General features: G+C 44.8%; 1 long non-coding RNA gene across 1 annotated transcript; it reads right to left on the reverse strand.

Annotated features, from left to right (window-relative positions):
* Window positions 1-20,220: 20,220 nt before the first annotated feature.
* LOC103626228 (uncharacterized) lies at window positions 20,221-20,606 on the reverse strand. Its single transcript, XR_552780.3, has 3 exons — window positions 20,537-20,606; window positions 20,415-20,454; window positions 20,221-20,338 (listed from the first exon to the last, which is right to left on the reverse strand). It is a non-coding gene; the product is annotated as an uncharacterized lncRNA (long non-coding RNA).
* Window positions 20,607-23,715: the final 3,109 nt, after the last annotated feature.

The raw sequence follows: 23,715 nt of genomic DNA on the forward strand, positions 1-23,715 counted from the left end.
AGGAACCGGGCTCCGAGCCCCCCCTACTGATCAGAGGTTCGAAGGCTGGCCCTCCGAAGGGTTCAACAGTCGCCTCAGATCGCGTGGGCCCGACACCCACTACTGGTCAGGGGTTCGAAGGCCGGCCCCCCGAAGGGCTCCATGGCCGCCTCAGGCTACTCGGGCTCCGCGCCCATTACTGATCAGAGGTTCGAAGGCTGGCCCCCGAAGGGTTCACAGTCGCCTCAGACGCCGAGCGAGGGATGACCAGGGGTACGTTCGATACATAACCAAGGCTCGGGCTGCGCTCCCGAGGTACCCTAGGACATTTCCGGGACCAGCGGGAGCGATCTTGTAACGGAATCCCATCGGAGGGAGGCATCGAGCCCTCGGACCCCGTCGCCAGGGGACCGGGTCCGGCAGATCACCCGCAGGTACTTTTGGGCGTGCCTCTGGGCCCCTAGCCGACCCCCAACGAACGGGGCACGGACGTCCACTCGGATTACCCGCTTGCAGCTCACCAGAGACACCATGTTCGGTGCCCATCGAGGGTAACATGGCGCACTCCCCCCCTCCTCCTTGCGGAAAGGCGACGTAGGGGCGTATGCAAAAAGTCGAGTCTGTCCCTGATCGTCCTCTCGCCCTGTGCGGAGGCTCGGGGGCTGCTCTCGCAGACCCGGCTCCGGCCGAACCATTGACAGCGTCAACATACCAGCCCGAGAACTTGGGTCCCGACCGTGCACCCGGGCTACGGCCAGTTCGCATGAGGGAACGACCAGACCAGCCGAAGCGTTACGCAAGGCATTAAGACCTCGAAGGAGTGAAACCACTCCTCCGAGGCCTCGGGGGCTACACCCGGCGGGTGCGCTCGCGCGCACCCACCGGAATAAAATGCAACCGAGGAAGGCTGGTCCCCTTGCAAAAAAGTGCGACGAAAGCCTCCAAGCGAGTGCTAACACTCCCTTCGAGGCTCGGGGGCTACTGTCGGGGACCATAATTAGGGGTACCCTCAAGACGCCTAATTCTCAGCTGGTAACCCCCATCAGCATAAAGCTGCAGAGGCCTGATGGGTGCGATTAAGTCAGGGATCAGTCCATACGAGTGACTCGATTACGCTTCACCCGAGCCTAGCCTCGGACTCGGGCAGCCGACCTCGAGGGACTTCCGTCTCGCCCGAGGCCCCCCTTTTAACGGCGGACACATCTCCGGCTCGCCCGAGGCCTTGGCTTTGCTAAGAAGCAACCCTGACTAAATCGCCGCACCGACTGACCGAGTTGCAGGGGCATTTAACGCAAAGGTGGCCTGACACCTCTATCCTGACACGCGCCCCCCGGCAGAGCCGAAGTGACCGCCGTCACTCCACTGCTCCACTGACCAGTCTGACAGAAGGACAGCGCCGCCTGCGCCACTCCGACTGCAGTGCCACTCGACAGAGTGAGTCTGACAGGCAGTCAGGCCTCGCCAGGGGCGCCATAGGGAACTCCGCTCCGCCCGACCCCAGGGCTCGGACTCGGGCTAAGACCCGGAAGACGGCGAACTCCGCTCCGCCCGACCCCAGGGCTCGCACTCGGGCTAAGACCCGGAAGACGGCGAACTCCGCTCCGCCCGACCCCAGGGCTCGGACTCGGGCTAAGACCCGGAAGACGGCGAACTCCGCTCCGCCCGACCCCAGGGCTCGGACTCGGGCTAAGACCCGGAAGACGGCGAACTCCGCTCCGCCCGACCCCAGGGCTCGGACTCGGGCTCGGCCCCGGAAGACGGCGAACTCCGCTCCGCCCGAACCCAGGGCTCGGACTCGGGCTAGGACCCGGAAGACGGCGAACTCCGCTCCGCCCGAACCCAGGGCTCGGACTCGGGCTAAGACCCGGAAGACAGCGAACTCCGCTCCGCCCGACCCCAGGGCTCGGACTCGGGCTCAGCCCCGGAAGACGACGAACTCCGCCTCGCCCGACCCCAGGGCTCGGACTCCGCCCTGGCCTCTGCCGAACGACTTCCGCCTCGCCCGACCCAGGGGCTCGGACTCGGCCTCGGCAACGGAAGACAGATTCGACCCCAGCTTCGGAGGAGCCCCCACGTCGCCCGGCCTCGGGCGCGGGCCCGCCACGTCAACAGGGAGCGCCATCACCACTCTACCCCGAGCCGACTCGGGCCGCAGAGAACAAGACCGGTGTCCCATCTGACCAGCTCCGCCAGATAGGCAATGATGGCGCCTCCCAAGCTCTATGACGGCGGCGGCTCTCAGCTCTCTTACGGAAGCAGGTGGACGTCAGCAAGGACTCGACCGCTCCGACAGCTGTCCTTCCGCCAAGCTCCGTTGCTCCTCCGACAGCCACGACATCACGCCAGCAGGGTGCCAAGATCTCTCCGGCTGCCACATTGGCATATACTTAGGGAGCTAGCTCTCCCTCCGCTAGACACGTAGCACTCTGCTACACCCCCCATTGTACACCTGGATCCTCTCCTTACGACTATAAAAGGAAGGGCCAGGGCCTTCTTAGAGAAGGTTGGCCGCGCGGGACCGAGGACGGGACAGGCGCTCTCTTGGGGCCGCTCGCTTCCCTCACCCGCGTGGACGCTTGTAACCCCCCTACTGCAAGCGCACCCGACCTGGGCGCGGGACGAACACGAAGGCCGCGGGACTTCCACCTCTCTCACGCCCGTCTCCGGCCACCTCGCCTCTGCCCCCTTCGCGCTCGCCCACGCGCTCGACCCATCTGGGCTAGGGCACGCAGCACACTCACTCGTCGGCTTAGGGACCCCCGGTCTCGAAACGCCGACAGGCTTCATTGCCGAGGGCCTATACAGAAGACACTTGACAAAGAGAGAGATTTTGCCGAGTGTCACACTGGCACTCGGCAAAGTCTCCGTCAACGTCACTTGGCGCCGTGACAGCGACTTTTCTTTACCGAGTATCAGGTGACTCTCGGTAGAGTCTTTGCCGACTGCCCGACAAAGAGTACTCGGCAAAGAAACCATTGCCGATGTACAGTTCACGAGACTTTTTTGCCGAGTGTCATACTTGGCAAAAACTTCGCCGAGTGTTTTCCAGACGAGTGCTTCATACATTCGGCAAAGCAGCCGTGTCCGATGGTAGTGGTAGTGTTGTACTACCTAGTAGGAGAGTACTACTATTATACTATACTATAGTAGTTCGTTGGCCTCACATGCAACGCAAATTGGGCGATACGATCTCACAGGGCAGGTGCAGATGCATGCTACTCGTCGCATTTCCGGATATGTATAAACAATACTAGTACACTGGACAGCAGGTACAACATACTCCCTCCGGTTTCCTATTAGTTATCGTTTTGGATAAGGTTCAAGTCAAACTTATAAAATTTTGACTACAAATAACTATTTTGTTATTTAGTTTTGGAACCTAATATTTATATGCACCAATTTGTTATAAAAAATACTTTTATAAAAGTATAAATGTATTAAAAGTTCATTTGTATTTTAACAAAAAACATTGGTCAAAGTTATATTTTGGAGACCGTGCCGTTGTCCTAAACGATAACTAATAGGAAATCGGAGGGAGTATCTCATTTGTCTGACAGAGTTAAGTGCATCAGGATGTTCTAAAGTCAGACGATTCTTTTCGTTTTACCGTGCAAGAAAGCATCGGCGACGACCACGACGGCGGCGGCGTTGCAATCATAGGACGGATGATGGCGCTGTCACGGAAAAGCTCATACGTACTATATCCTTCTCCAATCCGCCTCGGGAACCCAATAACCTAACAGCGCCGCCAGATTCTTTTCTCGCTCCGCCTAGCTACTACTAGCGCAATGGAATGAGAGCCTGATGATAGATGAGCTTACTAAACTTTAGCCCCTATCACATCGAATGTTTGAACCTCCGTTCCGGGTATTAAATGTAGTCGGATTATAAAACTAATTTGTCAGCCGAAGATTAAAAGACGAGACGAATCTAGTCCAGTTGGTTGGGTCTATATTTCATACTCCTATTTGAAAGTCAAACGCTTGATGTGACCCGGGCTAAACTTTAGCAGGGGCAACCAAACACCCCCTAAAATATACGTACTCACTACAGGCGACCTTTCGCACTGGGAGCCCTAATCTGGATTATCGGAGATACTAGTAGATTAAACTAAAGGCGGCATGCATGATCGATGATCCTTCCAAAGGTGTGGCCCGGAGATTCTTGCTTGCATGTGTTCAGTTGGCTGCCGGCGCCTGCACTTGCCATATTCTCGTGTAGTATGCGGCATGCGGACCGGACGCATGCATGAGCGCTAGCTCGAAAGTTATTGGTGCCTGGCTGCCTGCCATGTGAGTGTGAGGCCGATGCTGGCTTCAGAGAACCTTCCTTCCATATTGTTGTTAATTTATTCCGGCTGCCATCACTTGGGAAGATGAACTATGTGTTTGGTTTGAGGTCAAAGTAGTAGGATGATGCGGGGTGACCTAGATCTGGGCATAAAACCCGAGCCCAAAGCCCTAAACCCGAAATACCCGAACCCATACCCGTTTAGCCCGAAGCCCGTTACCCGAACAGATCTAGCGGGTAACAAAACTGAATACCCGAACTAAGTTCGGGCCTAATCGGGTATTAACCCGCGGTACCCGAAGTACCCATTCTACCCGAAATACCTAGCACCGTCCAGGCACCAGGCCGACACAGCCCACAGGCCACGTCGCCACGGCCCAGTTAGCCAACTAAAAAACCTGGCAACCCTAGCTCTCTCTGTCCAACGGCTGCGGCTCTCTCCATATCCCTATCCAGCGGCGGCTGCGACTCTCTCCCTGTCTCCACTGTCCAGCGCAAGGAGCAAGCCAGGCAGCCAGCAAGGCACGGCGGCAAGCGAGAGCAGACAAACCACTGGGGTCTGCGGACCACCTGACCGGAAGGCAACCAGGCAAGGCACGACAGCAAGGATAATAGACAAACCACTACGGTCTACTTCTCAATGTGTTTTCAAATATGTTGCATTGTTTTTTTGCCCAGATAATAGATTTGAATTTATCCATGATCTTGTAGTCGTCTAGTACTCAAAACATTAGTAGTAGTAGGTACTTAGGTAGTACCAGTCTGGTGTGGGCTATGGCTCAGTCGCTTAGTGGCTGTGTCGCTGTGAAGTGTGGATATGTGATTCTAGTGTCTGGCTGGAAACTGTATATTTTTTAATATGTGATTCTAGTGTTCTTGTATGTGCTTTTATATATTTCGGGTAAATTGGGTATACCCGAACCCGAACCCGAAATTATGGGTACCCGAAATTACGGGTCGTGGGTTTTAACAGCTGTGATCGGGTATCAGTTTCTATTACCCGAATTTACCAAAACCCGAACTACCCGACCCGAACTAATCGGGTAACCCGAACGCCCAGTCCTAGGGTGACCCTCCACTTGATTTTTTGGATCATGTCGCCACCACAAAATTCTTCGGTGTTCACCTGGTCACTGCATGACTCTTATTTGAACACTACAGAAAATGTGGTCGTGCTCCTTGTATTCCTCCTCGTACGTCCAACTAAACACACCCTAACTTTATTGTGCGCATTCGGATCCACTAATTCCACCAAAATTGTATCATGTACGTACGCGTAACCTTCACAGCGATTTTTCATGACGAGGTTGGCCATTAATTACTACAGAAGTCGATCCAATGGTAGCACATTAGGGTGTGTTTGTTAGATGTATAAGGAGTGATGGAACGAGGCGACCACAGTTTATATAGTGTTTGGATGAGAGTCACGTGAGGGCGAGGTAATCACCGAAGTAATTTTTTGGTGGCGGCGTGATCCAAAAAATTAAGGGGACGATATCGCCGTCGTCTCATCCTACTTTGACCTCAAACCAAACAAATCTGAGTGAGGCTCTACCTATGAAGATCGGGTGATCACAGAGACGAAATCGAGTGCCCAACTTCATATACCAATAGTTGGAAGTAATGTTTTTATTACTTCATGTGGTGCGGTGTTATTCTTGTCGATGCGAACTGTCCATGCTTCTAGCTCCTTTTAGATGAATTTTGGTTCGGGTTTAGGGTCAACAACATTTAGTACTGGACTCATCTTCTTTGCGAGTGCCCAAGGCACTCAGCAAAAGCCCTTCTATATTTGGCAAAGGCTTTGCCAAATGTTGCACTTGACAAAACCCTCTTCATAAAAATATCAGCAAAGACCTTATGACAAAGATTTTGCTAAGTGCTAATCCGACACTTGGCAAAAAAAGTCATCGTGATGGTGGACGCCACGGTGATAGCAACTTTGTCGATTGCCATGGCCATTGCACTCGACAAACTTTGTGCCTTTGCCAAACGCCTTAGCCAAAGCACACGACAAACTTTGTGCCTTTCCCGAGTGCCTTGGCTGAGGCACTTGACAAAACTTGTGCCTTTGCCGAGTACCATGGCCAAGGCACTCGACAAAGCATGTTTCTAGGTGGCCATGTATAGTCACTTTGTCGAGTGTTATGGCTATTGCACTTGGCAAAGGCATATTTTGCCGAGTGCAACACTAAGCAAAGTGACCAGAAACAACCTTTTTATTGTTTTTTCATGAAACATTTTTATTGACGTTAATTAAGTCACACGCCAAAAAAGAAACAATTTTGTTGACATTAATTAGGTCACACACCAATAAAGATCTAGAACACTTGGTAGTGCTAGGGCGTGCCAAAATTAGCATATAGTCAACTTTTTTAGATTGGTCATCGCTTATAACATGTTCACATATGAACACTTCACCCAGTGACACGTTACCGAAGGAGACTTGATGGGATCATGATATGTTAGACATGCTGATGAGGTTTCTTGAGACCCAAAACAACACACTCCTAGGAAGAACTCTATCATGGCACACAGTAGTTATGGATGTCGTAGCTGACATGACCACTCTAGAGCGTCATCATCGTTCAACCATCATCCATCAATAACAATGAAGAACAAAACATTAATAGTACATGGAAAAGGTAGGGTAAAAAGTAGACTAGATTGATTTTTTATCTGTTGAATTGATATCTCAATCAGTCATGATTCTCTAATATAAATGAGGGAATGATCTTATCTCACCAGACAATTTATTTCATATGTAGATTACAAGTTTTTCATGAGACTGGATGAGTTTTCAAAGGAAAAACACGATTTAGGCCTTGTACTCCAAAATTGGTTCGGTTCCCAAAACTACCTAGGCTTCGTTTGTACATGGTCAAGTGATGTTATAACTGAAACTTAATTGGGTTGTTGTTTTTCCATAGCGTTGAAAAATTTGTCCAATTCAAACTAGATCTGCTCCTTTTTACTTTCGCTTCTTTTTTCAAACCATCTTCAATTATTTTTAAACTAGCGATGTATGTCCCCCATTTTTAAGCAAAGCTTATGAGAGTTAAAAACACATGATAACCATAACAACATCATCAAGTTCATCAGTTATTTTTCATATAGGAGTGATGTATACATCGTTTATGCTGTTCTAAGGACCATATGTGTATATTTCAGGCAGGTATCTTCCAACCAACTATAGGCATCTTGCTTGAATTTATTACAATGAGTGTGTTGAATCTTGCATTTTTGCGTCTTGGTCAAACTTGAAAAGGCACCATTTGGTTGGAAGTGCTTGGATTCCATATTGCTACTCTTGACTTTAGTTTATTTTACAAAAACTCTTGCCTCCAATTTTTGTATAGAGGGCAGAGCTAAATTATCAATGCGAATTGACTCATCAATTTCGTTATGCGGTACCTCTGTAGAAACAATTGTCATGGATTCGGAACCATAATAAGAATCATGTTTGTTTGTTGGAAGGTCAATGTGGACCTTCAATGACTATGAGCACTCAAAACACTTAGGGACACAGGCGATTTATCCTGATTGGGGACTAAGAATCCTAAGTAGAGGTGTCAATGGGAACACATTTCCCATCCCGTTAAACCATGGATAATTCCTCTATTAGGATTAGGGGGAGAGATTTTAATTCCTCTATGTAGCAAGCCATTCTAGCACTATAGTAGGTGAAGAAAGTGCTATCAAAGTGAGATGGCCTTGAGGTATCCATCCTTCCCTCTAAATAGCATCGACTCAACGTTGGTTAATCCAAAAGTTTCAATTTGAGCCACTAGCTCTGATACACTTGATGGGAATGATAACACCTAAGAGAGAGGTCAATTAGGCAATCTATTTTTCTCTGAAACTATGGCATCTGTTTTTTCCTAGTCAAAACCTATGCATAAGTAAACAATATTATGTGTAACTATGGTCTTGACTAAGTGTTGTATCTCTACCATAAGGAGATAAGCAACCTAGGTTCCAATCTTATCCACTAGACTATAACTAAGCTAGGCAGGTAAAGCACACAACTAAGTTAATGTAACATAAATATGTAAACTTAAGTGTGACAAAGATGCAAACTCTTGTTGATGCACCTGCAAATTTACCAAGGTAACGAGAAGTATGTAAGATTTTCCCTAATCCATGTTGGAGACCCACGTAAGGGTCAATCTCCTAGTCAGGTGACTCTGTGTATAACCCCTAGCCTTCTCCATACACAAGTGGTGCTTGGGTTGTGACCTCTCTAGATGTTCCCCCCGTCTCCACTATCGAGTTTCTGGCCAAACTGGTGTAGGCCTTGTTCCCTCCAGTACAAGATGATGGCACAACCCAAACATGATTGGTGTGATTTTGCAAGACTTATAGCCCCTCCATGTACAACTCAGTACAATGGTTCACAGAAGAACCAAGGGGCAGAGGTCAATATTTCTCACTTCCAGTACTAGGGAAAAACCTAGAGCAAGCGCTATATTAAGCAGTCTAACTAACCTAAGCACTTCACGAAGCAACTACTCGAATTGTTGAATGATTCTTTGAGTATTTGGTGTATAAAGCTATTGTGTATGAGTCTCAACTCACTTCTATGTTTCACGTCTCCCACACATCTCAAATTAAGTGTTAGGGTGGTATATATAGCCCCCAAGTCTAAAACTAGCTATTAGATGATACATAAATTCTACATACTCACCGGACATGTTTGGTGCTGTCACTAGACACGTCCGATGCGTATATGTCACCTAGCCATTAGAACTAGCCTTTACCGATCGTTTGAGTATGGGCATCTAGTGCTTTAATTGATGTTAGGCTGGATATGTCTGGTGCATTGTAGCCCTTTTCAGGTCACTGTGCAATCTCTGTAAGTACCTTATCCGTGGGGTATCAGTGGTACACAGAAATGTCCGCTGCCTTGTGAATCTCCCTGAACTATCTTGTACCTCGGCAACAAAGAATGTCGTGGCATTTGTTTTTGCTCCCAACAGGAAACTTCATAGAAGGAACTGTCTTGGTCGAAATAAGCTCTTAACTCAATTGATCGTCATAGTAGTCTTGATTGATTTCTCATCAACAGTGAGTACTTATGGCATTAGAATTCATACTTAGCCTTGCTATCAACCAACATGTGATTGATCGGTGTTCCATTGTTGTCGTGCCCATTGGCTCGCGGTGATTTGCACTCGAGATGTGAAATTTCACTGAGTTGTCCTCTCACCACCTTGTACGAAATAATAATCTGATGAATATGTGTGACTGCCCCTCCATATTTTTCGGACAAGACTTTCCACTAATGTATCACCTTTGTGTTTTTGGACATATCTAAAGATATAGGAGTAGCGGGGATTCACTAGAGTCATAAATTGCACAGAGCGGAGAAAACTGACCCTGACTAGTTTTAGAAGCTGGCCTGATGAGCCAGTTGCCATGTCGCGAACTTTGTCCATTTCAAATTAAATTTGCTCCATCGATCTTTATTTCTTCCATCATATTTTAAATGTCAACAATTGTTCAAGTTGAACAACATGTACATATACGAAAGTTCTTACCTGTTTGTTGTGATTCTTCTTGAGTTGGCTGGAGCAATTTCTTAGTGGTGTGGGAACATACCTGTGTAGATACTCTAGTTTTCTCCCCGTTTGTGATTTCGGAACATGGTACTGGACGTTGAGGCGGTGGCGTGCAGTGACGTACTGCAGGCGTAGAATTGGAGGGAACATTGAGCGGCTATCTATAGAGAGAATCACAAGTTTTTTTTGTTTATAAAAATAGCTTTTAGACTTCTCGATGGAGCTGAGGCATGAGGGTCGTTGGCCATGCTAGATTTTTTAGGGAAATCGAAAGCTACAGGAACGTAGGGCAGGATGGGAACAGGGGTACGATCTGGGTCCGGGTCCGGGCTGGGTCCCACCCCTCCCACCACCTCGTCTGGCTGCCTGCTAGAGTATGTAGCAAGATTCGGGTTGCATGCTAATCCTAGAGGAAACAAACCATGCATGTACGCATGTTTGGTTGTCTACAAACCTCGCAACTGAGTAATAAACGCCATAGTTATAGAGTATTTGGTTTGATGAATAAGTTAGACTATCATCTTCTCACTCCTTACTTTTTTGTTTAATTTGGATTAAGTTGATCGGTCACTACCTCATTTCTCTAACCTAAGGAATGGAATCATCCCACAAGATTTGAGCAATTGATCCATGATGCACCACATCATCTTGGATAGAGTGATTCCTCAAACCAAACACTTCCTTAATGTTTAACAAATATGGCCGCCTCAAAGGATTTGTAAGGCTATGACCAGCAGAGATCATATATATTACCGTGCAAAACATGATTTTGACACCAATATCCTAACATAAGTAGACGATAAATGCGAAAGAACAGATGTGAAATTTAAGGGGTGCTTCAATATACCGGGCTAAATTTTAGTCTCTCACATCGAATGTTTGAATACTAGTTAAAAGTATTAAATATAGTCTAATTATAGAACTAATTACATAGATGAGAACTAAACAATAAGACAAATATATTAAACCTAATTATTCTATGATTCATTCATATGTTGCTATAGTAAACATTTATCAATAGTGGATTAATTAGGTTTAATAAGTTTGTCTCTCCGTTTGCTCTTTAGTTACGTAGTTAGTTTTATAATTATACTATATTTATATACTTGTAATATGTATTAAGTATCCGATATGACATAGGAGAGATAAACCGCTAAACTTTGGTCTCTCAACCAAACACCGGCTTAGAATCTAGCCCCCACAATGGTCCCAAAACCACACCTACTAGCTCGCCCCTTTCCATATTTTCAAACTTGCAACCAATGGTGACATGAGGGCATGGAGTGTTAGAATTATAGGCATTTTCCGTATTATTTTAATTCCATAAATTAACATTATGATGATGACATATAATAAATAATTAACCATAGAAATCGTAATCTTAAATTGATCCATACCAATATGAATCAAGAGAACATAGAGCATGTGAATTATATAAATCATATAAATACGATAAACATGTAAACTGACTGAACAATTGAGAATAAACAGATAGAAACATAAACAGCATGACTATAAAATTAAAACAGACAGATCTATCATATTATAATAAGACAGAACAGATAAGATAAAATTATTCGTACATATGAAACAGCATAGATAAATATATGAAACATATATAATCTCCAGAACACAAAACAGTAAGTAAATAAACTGATCATACCCTCCCATGCGCTCTGATGATCCAGATCCTTGGCCAACTTCCTTTGTCATGTTGGAGATGTTTTGGGCAGTCGCGTAGACGCTCTCCAAAAACCTAATTGCCGATCCCCCGTGCAAGGTCTCGAACGGCACCGGCTTCGGAGGCACCTGCCCTCTCGCTTCTCTGTGCGCGCAGAGTCACGAGATGGAAATACCCTCACTCGGCGGCTGGACTGTGAGTCTGAAAGTGTTTTCTTTCGTGTACCGAGTGACAGGGGTGCTCCTCTATTTAACCTCTCGCAGAGGGAAGCTGAAGGAGAAAGGTCGTCGAGTCACGCCAAGAGTCGGTCAGCTCTCGCCGAGTTATGCCATGAGTCGGCCAGCACTTGCCGAGTCATGCCATGAGTCGGTCAGCTGAAGGAGAAGGGTCACTCGGCTGGCTGACGAAGAGACATGGTCACTCGGCTGACGAAGAGATAGGCAACTGAAAGGTTAACGCGGTTAGTGAGTGCTAAAAATTAACACAACCACACCATGCCCGCTCGCCTGCCTACCTGCCTCGCCACGCCACGCCACGCCCGGCCCGGCCGGCGGCGGCGTCGGCGCGCGCGCGTGTGGCACGCCCTTGTCCATTTCTTGACTTCTCAAGTTAAGTGGAATAAATCCCACCATATAAGTCAAGCCAAAAGACCCTTGGACTTCCAATGTGGTACTATTGGTATTCTCCACCATTACACACCTTAGAGTTTATTCAATAAATGGGCCAAGCCCATAAAAGATCCAACAATCCCCACCAAACTCTAGGGTTTGTAATGATGAAGTATCAGAATCACACTCCTTTGATATACCAATGTTTCGATGGAGACTGTGAAGTTGAACATCCATCTAGAATAAGAGTTTCACTCATTCACAACTGAACAATGGACTATGCCTTTAATTGACAGTTTTGTGCGAAATAAGATTCACTCAAATCCTTTGCTGATACTAGGCTGCAAAAGGGTATTCCCGCTGTTTAGAAGCATATAAGTCACACTTCAGTGCCTTTCATGAGTATTTAGGGATTACCCAGGTCCCATAGACTGTGACCAGCAGTCTGACTCATATAGGTGTATTCCTCAAAAAATGTTCTGTAGGACAACATCTCACCTTTGTAAGACTCTTGGAATACATTAAGGTAAAAACCATCCTGCCTTACAGATAGGAAAGATGTGCATCAGAAATGAGTTAAGGAAGGGATCTTTCCTCACAATCTACTCCTAGCTTGTTTCTCCACTCTACTTCACGGGATCTTCGATCACATAGAGCAGGTTACCACTAGAGTAGGTCTCACATGGGTCTCATACCCATTTCCCTCGATGCACTTTCTATCACATTGCGTGATAGACCCTTAGTGAATTGATCTGCCAGATTATTCGATGTGTGGACATAATCCACAGTTATAACTCCGGAGTTTTTCAACTTTCTGACAGATTTCAATCTCCTCTTAACATGCCTTGTAGACTTCATGTTATTCCTAGAACTGTTAACCTTTGTAATCACCGTTTGGTTGTCACAGTTCATGGAAATAGCCGGTATCGGTTTTTCAACTACCGGTAAGTCCAATAGGAAATCACGAAGCCACTCGGCCTCAGCCCCAGCAGTGTCTAATGCTGCGAGTTCTGCTTCCATTGTAGACTTCGTTAAGATAGTCTGCTTGCAAGACTTCCAGGAAACAGCGCCACCTCCAAACAGAAACACATATCCGCTTGTGGCATAAAGCTCATCAGCATCAGAAATCTAGTTGGCATCACAATAGCCTTCCAGCACTTTTGGGTTTCCGGTATAATGAATACCGTATGTCATAGTACCTTTCAAATACCGCAACACTCTCTCAAGAGCACGCCAGTGATCATCTCCTAGTTTCGACACAAACCGACTTAGCTTACTCACAGCATAAGAGATGTCTGGCCTTGTTGCACTTGCAAGGTACATGAGCGAGCCAATGATCTGGGAGTATGTCAATTGATCCCTTGCTATTCTCCGATTCTTTCTTAATAGCACACTGGGGTCATAAGGTGTTGGAGCAGGATCACAGTCACTAAAACCAAAGCGACTCAATACCTTTTCCACATAATGGGATTGTAACAAAGTTACCCCACCATCAGCTTCTCTAACAAGCTTGATGTTTAGAATGACATCAGCTTCTCCCAAATCTTTCATTTCGAAATTGCTCGATAGAAGATTTTTAACTTCCTCAATCACATTGAGATTTGATCCAAAGATCAAGATGTCATCAACATAAAGACACAGCATAACAGACTCACCCCCACCATACCGATAGTATACACACGTGTCAGATTCATTTACAACAAAGCTAGCTGCTGTAAGAGTATTATCAAACTTTTCATGCCATTGCTTAGGTGCTTGTTTTAGGCCATACAATGATTTTATCAACCTGCACACCTTGTTCTCTTGACCATCCGCAATGAACCCTTCTGGTTGATCCATATAGATCTCCTCATCCAACTCTCCATTTAGGAAAGCTGTCTTAACATCCATCTGATGAATGATAAGACCATAAGAGGCTGCCACGACTATTAATGTGCGAATCGTAGTCAATCGAGCCACTGGTGAGTAGGTATCAAAGAAATCTTCACCCTCTTTTTGGGTATATCCTTTGGCCACAAGCCTTGCCTTGTACCTCTCAATTGTACCATCAGGCCTAAGCTTTTTCTTGAAGATCCATTTGCAACCTATAGGTTGACAACCATAAGGACGGTCAACGACCTCCCAAGTTCCATTAGACATAATAGATTCCATCTCACTCCTTACTGCTTCCTTCCATAAGTCAGCATCAGGAGAGGAATATGCCTCACTAATGGTAGTTGGTGTGTCTTCCACAAGGTACACTATAAAGTCATTACCAAAGGATTTTGCAACCCTCTGTCTCTTGCTCTTTCGAGTGACCATAGTGTCATCCTCCTGAGGGATGTGCACGTGAGAATCCTCAGCATGATCTATAGGAATCGACAGTTCGTGTTCATGGGGAATTATAGTCTCATGACTTGTATCACTAGGTGTATTCTTCATGGGAAACTCATTCTCAAAAAATGTTGCGTCTCTTGATTCCATGATAGTATCAGCATACATATCATGCACATCAGATTTTATAATTAAGAACCTATACCCAGTGCTGTGAAAAGAGTACCCAAGGAATATACAGTCAACAGTTTTAGGCCCAAGTTTACGCTTTTTGTTGATTGGCACATTCACTTTAGCCAAGCAACCCCAAGTGCGTAAATACGTGAGATTTACTATTCTCTTTTCCCATTCCTCAAATGGAGTGATCTCTTTGTTCTTTGTTGGAACTCTATTCAGGACATGACATGATGTCAAAATCGCCTCACCCCACCATGCCTTGGATAATCCCGCTGTATTCAACATGGCATTCACCAAATCTGTTAGAGTGCGGTTTTTCCTTTCAGCAATCCCATTGGATTGTGGTGAGAATGGCGGTGTCCTCTCATGAATAATACCATGTTCCATGCGGAACTCATCGAACACATTAGAGAAATATTCTCCACCTCGACCAGACCTTAAACGTTTTATTTTCCTCTCAAGTTGGTTCTCAACTTCAGCTTTATAGGCCTTAAAATAATTGAACGCTTCATCTTTTGTTTTTAAGAGATACACATAGCAAAATCTAGTGGAGTCATCTATAAAAGTGAGAAAGTATCTTTTACCTCCTTTGGTCAAAACTCCATTCATCTCGCACAGATCAGAATGAACAAGTTCTAGAGGTGCCAAACTCCTCGCCTCAGCAGCCTTGTGAGGCTTGCGGGGTTGTTTTGATTCAACACACACATGGCACTTAGACTTTTTGACCAAGTTAAATTTAGGAATTAAATTTATATTTGCTAACCGCATAAGACAACCAAAGCTTGCATGACAAAAACGTGAATGCCATAAATCTGACTCATCAGAAAAATTAACAGAATTCACCAGTTTATTACACACATCATGCAGTGATAAGCGGAACAAGCCTCCGGAGTCATATCCTTTACCAACAAAAGTACCATGTTTCGACACAACACATTTATTAGACTCAAGAACAACTTTATATCCATCTCGACATAGCATCGAAGCACTAACGAGATTCTTCTTGATAGAGGGCACATGCTGCACGCTCTTCAATGGCACCGTCTTTCCCGAAGTAAACTTCAGAATGACCGTACCAACACCAAGAACATGAGCATGCGACCCATTTCCCATTAACAAGGCGTCAGACCTCCCGACCTGATAGGAAGTGAACATAGAGGCATCAGCACACACATGAATGTTTGCACCACTGTCCATCCACCACTCAGGTGAATTACAGACTGAAAGAACAAATGGTAAAGAATTACCATACCCAGATGTTCCATCTCCAGTTTCAGTGGTTACAACATTAGCTGATTTCTTGTCTTGAGTGAACTTGCGATCAGGGCACTCTCTTGCCCAATGTTGATCACTGCCACAGACAAAGCATCCTCCCTTTCCCTTGTTATTGTTGTTCTTCTTTTTAAACTGTGCTGTATGAACAGGTTTATTTGCATTCTCTTGTTTGTTCTAGTTTTTCTTCTTGTTAAACTTGCGGAAGTTTCTCTTCTGCACCACATTAGCAGTAGAGGTCTCAACACCTTTTCCACTGTCCTTTGTTCTAGCCCTTTCCTCAACATCAAGAGTACCAATGAGCTCTTCCACATTGAACTCTTGTCTCTTATGTTTGAGAGAGGTAGCAAAGTCCTTCCAAGAAGGTGGTAACTTGGCGATTATACCGCCAGCCACAAACTTGTCAGGTAAAGGACAAGGAAAAAGTTCGAGTTCCTTAGCTAGTGCCTGAAACTCATGAGCCTGTTCCACTACAGATCGGTTCTCAACCATCTTGTAGTCATACAGCTGCTCCATGAGATACAGCTCGCTACCAGCGTCAGTTACTCCAAACTTTCCGACAAGTGCATCCCACAGCTCTTTCCCTATGGGAAGGATGATATAGCTTTTCTGGAATTTTGTATCTAGTGCGCTAATTACTGCTCCTCGAAAGAGGTTGTCTTCAGCCTTAAACTTAGCCTCATCCTCAGGAGGTAAGTTGACAGGCTTGCCCTCAGCGGCATGAAAACAAGACATTGCAGTAAGCCACAATTCCATCTTAGCTTTCCATATCAAGAAGTTTTTACCATCGAAAGGATCAGGCTTTAGCACAACAGCAAATCCTCTGACAGAAAAATGCCTAACATTAGGTTTTTGGATTGTTATAATTATAGGCATTTTCCGTATTATTTTAATTCCATAAATTAACATTATGATGATGACATATAATAAATAATTAACCATAGAAATCGTGATCTTAAATTGATCCATACCAATATGAATCAAGAGAACATAGAGCATGTGAATTATATAAATCATATAAATACGATAAACATGTAAACTGACTGAACAATTGAGAATAAACAGATAGAAACATAAACAACATGACTGTAAAATTAAAACAGACAGATCTATCATATTATAATAAGACAGAACAGATAAGATAAAATCATTCGTACATATGAAACAGCATAGATGAATATATGAAACATATATAATCTCCAGAACACAAAACAGTAAGTAAATAAACTGATCATACCCTCCCATGCGCTCTGATGATCCAGATCCTTGGCCAGCTTCCTTTGTCATGTTGGAGATGTTTTGGGCAGTCGCGTAGACGCTCCCCAAAAACCTAATTGCCGATCCCCCGTGCAAGGTCTCGAACGGCACCGGCTTCGGAGGCACCTGCCCTCTCGCTTCTCTGTGCGCGCAGAGTCACGAGATAGAAATACCCTCACTCGGCGGCTGGACTGTGAGTCTGAAAGTGTTTTCTTTCGTGTACCGAGTGACAGGGGTGCTCCTCTATTTAACCTCTCGCAGAGGGAAGCTGAAGGAGAAAGGTCGCCGAGTCACGCCAAGAGTCGGTCAGCTCTCGCCGAGTTATGCCATGAGTCGGGCAGCACTTGCCGAGTCATGCCATGAGTCGGTCAGCTGAAGGAGAAGGGTCACTCGGCTGGCTGACGAAGAGACAGGGTCACTCGGCTGACGAAGAGATAGGCAACTGAAAGGTTAACACGGTTAGTGAGTGCTAAAAATTAACACAACCACACCACGCCCGCTCGCCTGCCTGCCTGCCTGCCTCGCCACGGCACGCCACGCCACGCCCGGCCCGGCCGGTGGCGGCGGCGGCGCGCGCGCGCGTGTGGCATGCCCTTGTCCATTTCTTGACTTCTCAAATTAAGTGGAATAAATCCCACCATATAAGTCAAGCCAAAAGACCCTTGGACTTCCAATGTGGTACTATTGGTATTCTCCACCATTACAAACCTTAGAGTTTATTCAATAAATGGGCCAAGCCCATAAAAGATCCAACAATCCCCACCAAACTCTAGGGTTTGTAATGATGAAGTATCAGAATCACACTCCTTTGATATACCAGTGTTTCGATGGAGACTGTGAAGTTGAACATCCATCTAGAATAAGAGTTTCACTCATTCACAACTGAACAATGGACTATGCCTTGAATTGACAGCTTTGTGCGAAATAAGATTCACTCAAATCCTTTGCTGATACTAGGCTGCAAAAGGGTATTCCCGCTGTTTAGAAGCATATAAGTCACACTTCAGTGCCTTTCATGAGTATTTAGGGATTACCCAGGTCCCATAGATTGTGACCAGCAGTCTGACTCATACAGGTGTATTCCCATGCGCTCCCATGCGCTCTGATGATCCAGATCCTTGGCCAGCTTCCTTTGTCATGTTGGAGATGTTTTGGGCAGTCGCGTAGACGCTCCCCAAAAACCTAATTGCCGATCCCCCGTGCAAGGTCTCGAACGGCACCGGCTTCGGAGGCACCTGTCCTCTCGCTTCTCTATACGCGCAGAGTCACGAGATGGAAATACCCTCACTCGGCGGCTGGACTGTGAGTCTGAATGTGTTTTCTTTCGTGTACCGAGTGACAGGGGTGCTCCTCTATTTAACCTCTCGCAGAGGGAAGCTGAAGGAGAAAGGTCGCCGAGTCACGCCAAGAGTCGGTCAGCTCTCGCCGAGTCATGCCATGAGTCGGTCAGCTGAAGGAGAAGGGTCACTCGGCTGGCTGAAGAAGGGACAGGGTCACTAGGCTGACGAAGAGATAGGCAACTAAAAGGTTAACGCGGTTAGTGAGTGCTAAAAATTAACACAACCACACCACGCCCGCTCGCGGAGATAGGCAACTGAAAGGTTAACGCGGTTAGTGAGTGCTAAAAATTAACCACACACGCCCGCCCGGCCGGCGGCGGCGGCGCGCGCGCGTGTGGCACGCCCTTGTCCATTTCTTGACTTCTCAAGTTAAGTGAAATAAATCCCACCATATAAGTAAAGCCAAAAGACCCTTGGACTTCCAATGTGATACTATTGGTATTCTCCACCATTACACACCTTAGAGTTTATTCAATAAATGGGCCAAGCCTATAAAAGATCCAACATGGAGTCCTGCAAAACCGACCATATATATGGACAACACAAACCTAGTTGCATGCATATATGCCAAGATAACTGGGGCCATGCAAATTTAAACCGCCGTTCGTTTTATTTATTTTCCTCTACATTAATCCCTATTGCCCATGCATTTGTGTGCTGAACCTTTTCAAGTACTTTTACTTGAATATAGAAGAATAGTGGGCAAGGGTTAAACCAGCGGCGGATTCAAGAGAGGGGCTGCCGAGACTAGAGCTTAGACTGTGGGCTAAAAATTATAGGAGTAGATCCTCATACTATACCAAATGTTTTTCTTCCCAATCCACCATACACCATCCACGTTTATATTTGACACACATGCATCACAACACGTCAGTACCAGCCACGTTCATGTATGTGTTCTAACCCTAGTCTACTGATGTCTGACGCCAACGCTCCCGTCAATCGTCGACACGTCGATGCCTGTCTAGTGGGTGCCCTCCATCTCCTCTATGGTGCGGTCGGTCATGCCCACACCCGCCCTGGGGCTCTAGACTGGCAGGTGGCAGTGCCTAGTCGGCCAGATTGCCCACTGCATAGTACTAGCCGCTCACTACACGACGGTTCACTTACAGCGACCTACTGTTGGTTGCTAAAGCGGCTTTCAGCGACCTACGGTTGGTCGCTAAAAACTTTTAACGACCCATAAGGATGGTCGCTGTAGGTGCCGTCGCTAAAGGCTTTAGCGAGCGAAATCTTTTTAGCGACCGACCGTCTGTTGCTAATATTGTATATTTAGCGACTAACCGCAGGTTGCTGTACTACAGATTTAGCAACCAACCGTAAGTCGTCATACTATATATTTAGCAACCAACAGAAAGTCGCCCTTGTTACAGTTGTTATTAATAATAATACACATTTAATTAAGCACCACAAATCACAGATTTTTATACACAAATCATAAAGACATACACAGTTAATCAGTATATCACAGTCATAGATCCATCACATAAACACAAAAGCACCACAATTATATGTTCACAAAAGCATCACAATTATAATATCATTCACAATTAGATCATTTACAGATAGCTAGATCATTCACAAAAGCTCCAGAGATGATCAGTCACAAAAGCACCACAGCGACATCACTCCAGCTTGAAGCAGTTCAAAAGCCCACAACTACATCACTAATGTTTCATATCACCCCAGCTATTGTTCAAAAGCCCACAACTACATCACTCTAGCTCCTCCAGAGCTGATCAGTCACAAAAGCACCAAAGCTACACTAATGCTTCAAGCAGTTCAAAAGCCTTCAGACAACCACTCTAGCTTCTTGTATCCTCCTGTTTTAAGGTACAAGCTTTCTTTGTCCAGAACACCCTAGAAAAAAGTACATCAAATTAGTATATTGATGCTACATTTGCAAATAAAAATACAGTTTTGATGCCTTATCTACCTCCACTAGACGGTGTTGCAGCCTTATGCACCAACTTCAGCTGGTGCAATCAAGGTTAATCATCATTAAGTTGATGGCTCATATAAATCTAAATATAAACAAGATAAGATATAGAATATTACTTTCTTGTACGGCCATGCAACTAACATCATGTAAGCATCAGCCATAGTTTCCACATTGGCACAAGGGCGAGGCAAAACTGTATGTCGTTTTAGCACACAAGTTACAATAACTTCACAATATTGCCTTCCAAGGATCTGGCCTCCAACTGTGGTGCTTGGTTTAGTTGAAACAATTGTCCCTTTAGCCACAGGCAAATTAGATCTCAACATAGCATATAATATGACATCTTTTCCAACCTGGTGCAAATGATTAAGAATAATTTACTTCAATGTATTTGAAGGTTTATGAAAATAAAGGTTAGAAAATGTATGAAATGAATGAGAGCATTACAAGATCATCATGTTTAGAGTGTGAAGCTTCAGCAAAGTGCCTTGTAGATCTTGGTGAGTTTGCACCTTGCATCTGATGAAATATTTGATCATCCTCATCATCTAATTCCTCATCTTCAGAAGCACAATATTCTTCATTGTCTTCCTCATCCTCAGCAGCAAACTTGTTCCTCATCACCTTAAGAAACACAATTTCATATCATAGTACAAGGAATCTAGAAAATTAGGATAAAGCAGCATGAATGAAAATATTGAATACCTTATGTTCAAATGAAGTAGAGCCGCTATGTGACATGAGCTCTTCATTGCCTGGTCTGGTTGAGCCCTTTGCTCAATTTGAGTCTGTAGCTCAAGTACACGCTCTTCTAAAGCAGCCTTCTCACTTTGAACCTTTATACGAGCAAGAATCTCCATTTGTAGTCTTGTTGCAGTATAAGACTTCAACTCTGGAGTGCCAATACCTTGAGGAGTAGGGCCTAAACCCAAAACACGAACATATCCTTTTGGCTCTTTCGCTCCACAAACAACAGAGAATGCATCACCCTCTTGAATTGACCGGTCCTTTAACTCTGGATATACTCCAAGAGCATCGTTAAGTTGGTCCTATAGAGAATTAAAGATGATTCACATCATAAAAGGTAATTCAGATAGAAATGTATATTGTACTAAAAATTAACAACAAAGCCTTACAATTATTGGTTTTGCCTGTTCTGTAGGAACACCATTTTTTCTTGTATGGGTTTGGATAAAGTTTTCATCTCTTCGTGGAGGACGTCCTAGTTTCACAGCCTGCAAACATACTTTGTTATTTGGTGTCCACATTTTAGTAAACAATGAATGATTATCAAGTGAGTAACAATGCAGTATGACTTCTATCTCCATATTCACAAAGGGAAAAAATGTAACTTGTAAGTTCATTGAAAACAACAAGGAAAACAACAATCTATTTTTGAGGACTACAACCTCAAAAATGTATCAATCTATTTTGTGTCTAAAATGTAACACAGCAGCAGCACAACAGCACAGCAGCACACCAGCACAAGCAGCATAGCAGCACAGCAGCACAGCAACACAAGCAACACATGTAGCAATCTATTTTCTGTCTAAAATGTATCACTGTTGCCCATGCTTTCAGACTGGACAATAGAGCTTATATCGAATGTGGAGCAGCAGGATGTAATCATGAATAGAGATAGTAAAATACAAAGAACATTACCAAATCATATTCTGAACATGCATAGCTCACACTGCCGGCTGTATGATGCATCTTTAGCTTTTGTCGATTTATTTTAGCTTTTTCTGAGCGATCCTAAAAATAGAATAAAAAATATGTGTTACGGGATTGAAGTATGGTTGCTTTATTAGAACTAAAGTGTAGAGCTTACCCGAAATTCAGAAGACATCCAATAGTTGTACATAGAGTGCCAATCATCATCATTAACCCTCTTATCAGGACATTCTGGGATTTCTTTTATAGACAATTCAGGATTGAAGTATCGTTGCTTTATGGATGCTTTAAATTGCTTCCACTTCTTTCCAGATGTGCGCATCACCCAGTTTAAGGCAGCATCATCTACATCATAATATATCTTTATATCCTCCCACAACTCATACTTCTTGTTTATATCAACAAGCCTCCAGTCCGTGGTAGCAATAGACAATTTCTTTCTAACTTGACACCCAATAGCACTTGAAAGTTGTCTAGCACTTTTACCAATAGGCTGACCTCGATCATTGAGTAAAATTTTGATTTTTGGCATTTCAGGTGACCTTGAGAATATTCCCTCCATCTTCAAGAACATTATGTCGTATATCAGCGGCATATCCATCAGGAAACTTGACCCCTTTTAATACTTGACAAAACAATTTCTTCTCAACAGAGCTCATTGAGTAGGGTGCAGGAGGCAAATAAAATTGATTATCTTCTAGTTCAATAGGATGAAGGTCGCTTCTAATACCTAAAGCTTGAAGATCCAAGCGAGCATTCAGATTATCCTTAGATTTTCCAGCAATGTCCAACAAAGTATTAATTATATTTTCACACACATTCTTCTCTATGTGCATGACATCAAAATTATATCAAATTTTCAAGTCATTCCAATATGGAAGAGTGAACCAAACAGGTCTCCTTTTCAAAAAGACTAATGGTTTCCCATCCTTGCGTTTCTGATTCCTTATTGGCTTACCTGATGGCTTCTTGCCATAAATTGTTTTCAAATTTTTTGTACAATCCAAAATTTCCTCTCCTGAAAGAGGAGTAGGTGCTGGCCTCAACTCACTTTCACCAAATGAATCAACATCAGACCTAAATGGGTGGTTTGGATGAACCTACGATGTCCCATGTAGCAAGACTTGCTACCATTTCCAAGTTTGAGAGAACAAATCAATGAGTGGCAATCAGGACATGCTGCTTCACCAGAGGTGACAAATCCGGATACACTGCCTAGACCAGGGAAATCAGTGATGGTCCAAATTATTGCAGCACGCAACTGAAAGTATTCACCCTTTGAGGCATCATAGGTCTTCACACCATTAACAAACATATCAAGCAGATCATAGACAAGGGGCTGAAAATAAACGTCCATATCACTACCCGCAGAAGATTGTCCAGGAATTAAGACAGACAAGATAAAATTTGAATCCTTCATGCACATCGATGGTGGAAAGTTGAGTGGAATCAATATGCCAGGCCAAATACTGTAACTAACATTCATTGTCCTATATGGATTGAAACCATCTGTAGCAAATGCTAGGCGGATATTACGACTATCCATAGCAAATTCTGGATACTTTTGATCAATATCTTTCCACAAGGGTGAATCGGCGGGATGCCTAAGCAAACCATCTTT

This window comes from Zea mays, chromosome 5 (assembly GCF_902167145.1).
Source record: "Zea mays cultivar B73 chromosome 5, Zm-B73-REFERENCE-NAM-5.0, whole genome shotgun sequence".
Lineage (NCBI taxonomy): Eukaryota > Viridiplantae > Streptophyta > Magnoliopsida > Poales > Poaceae > Zea > Zea mays.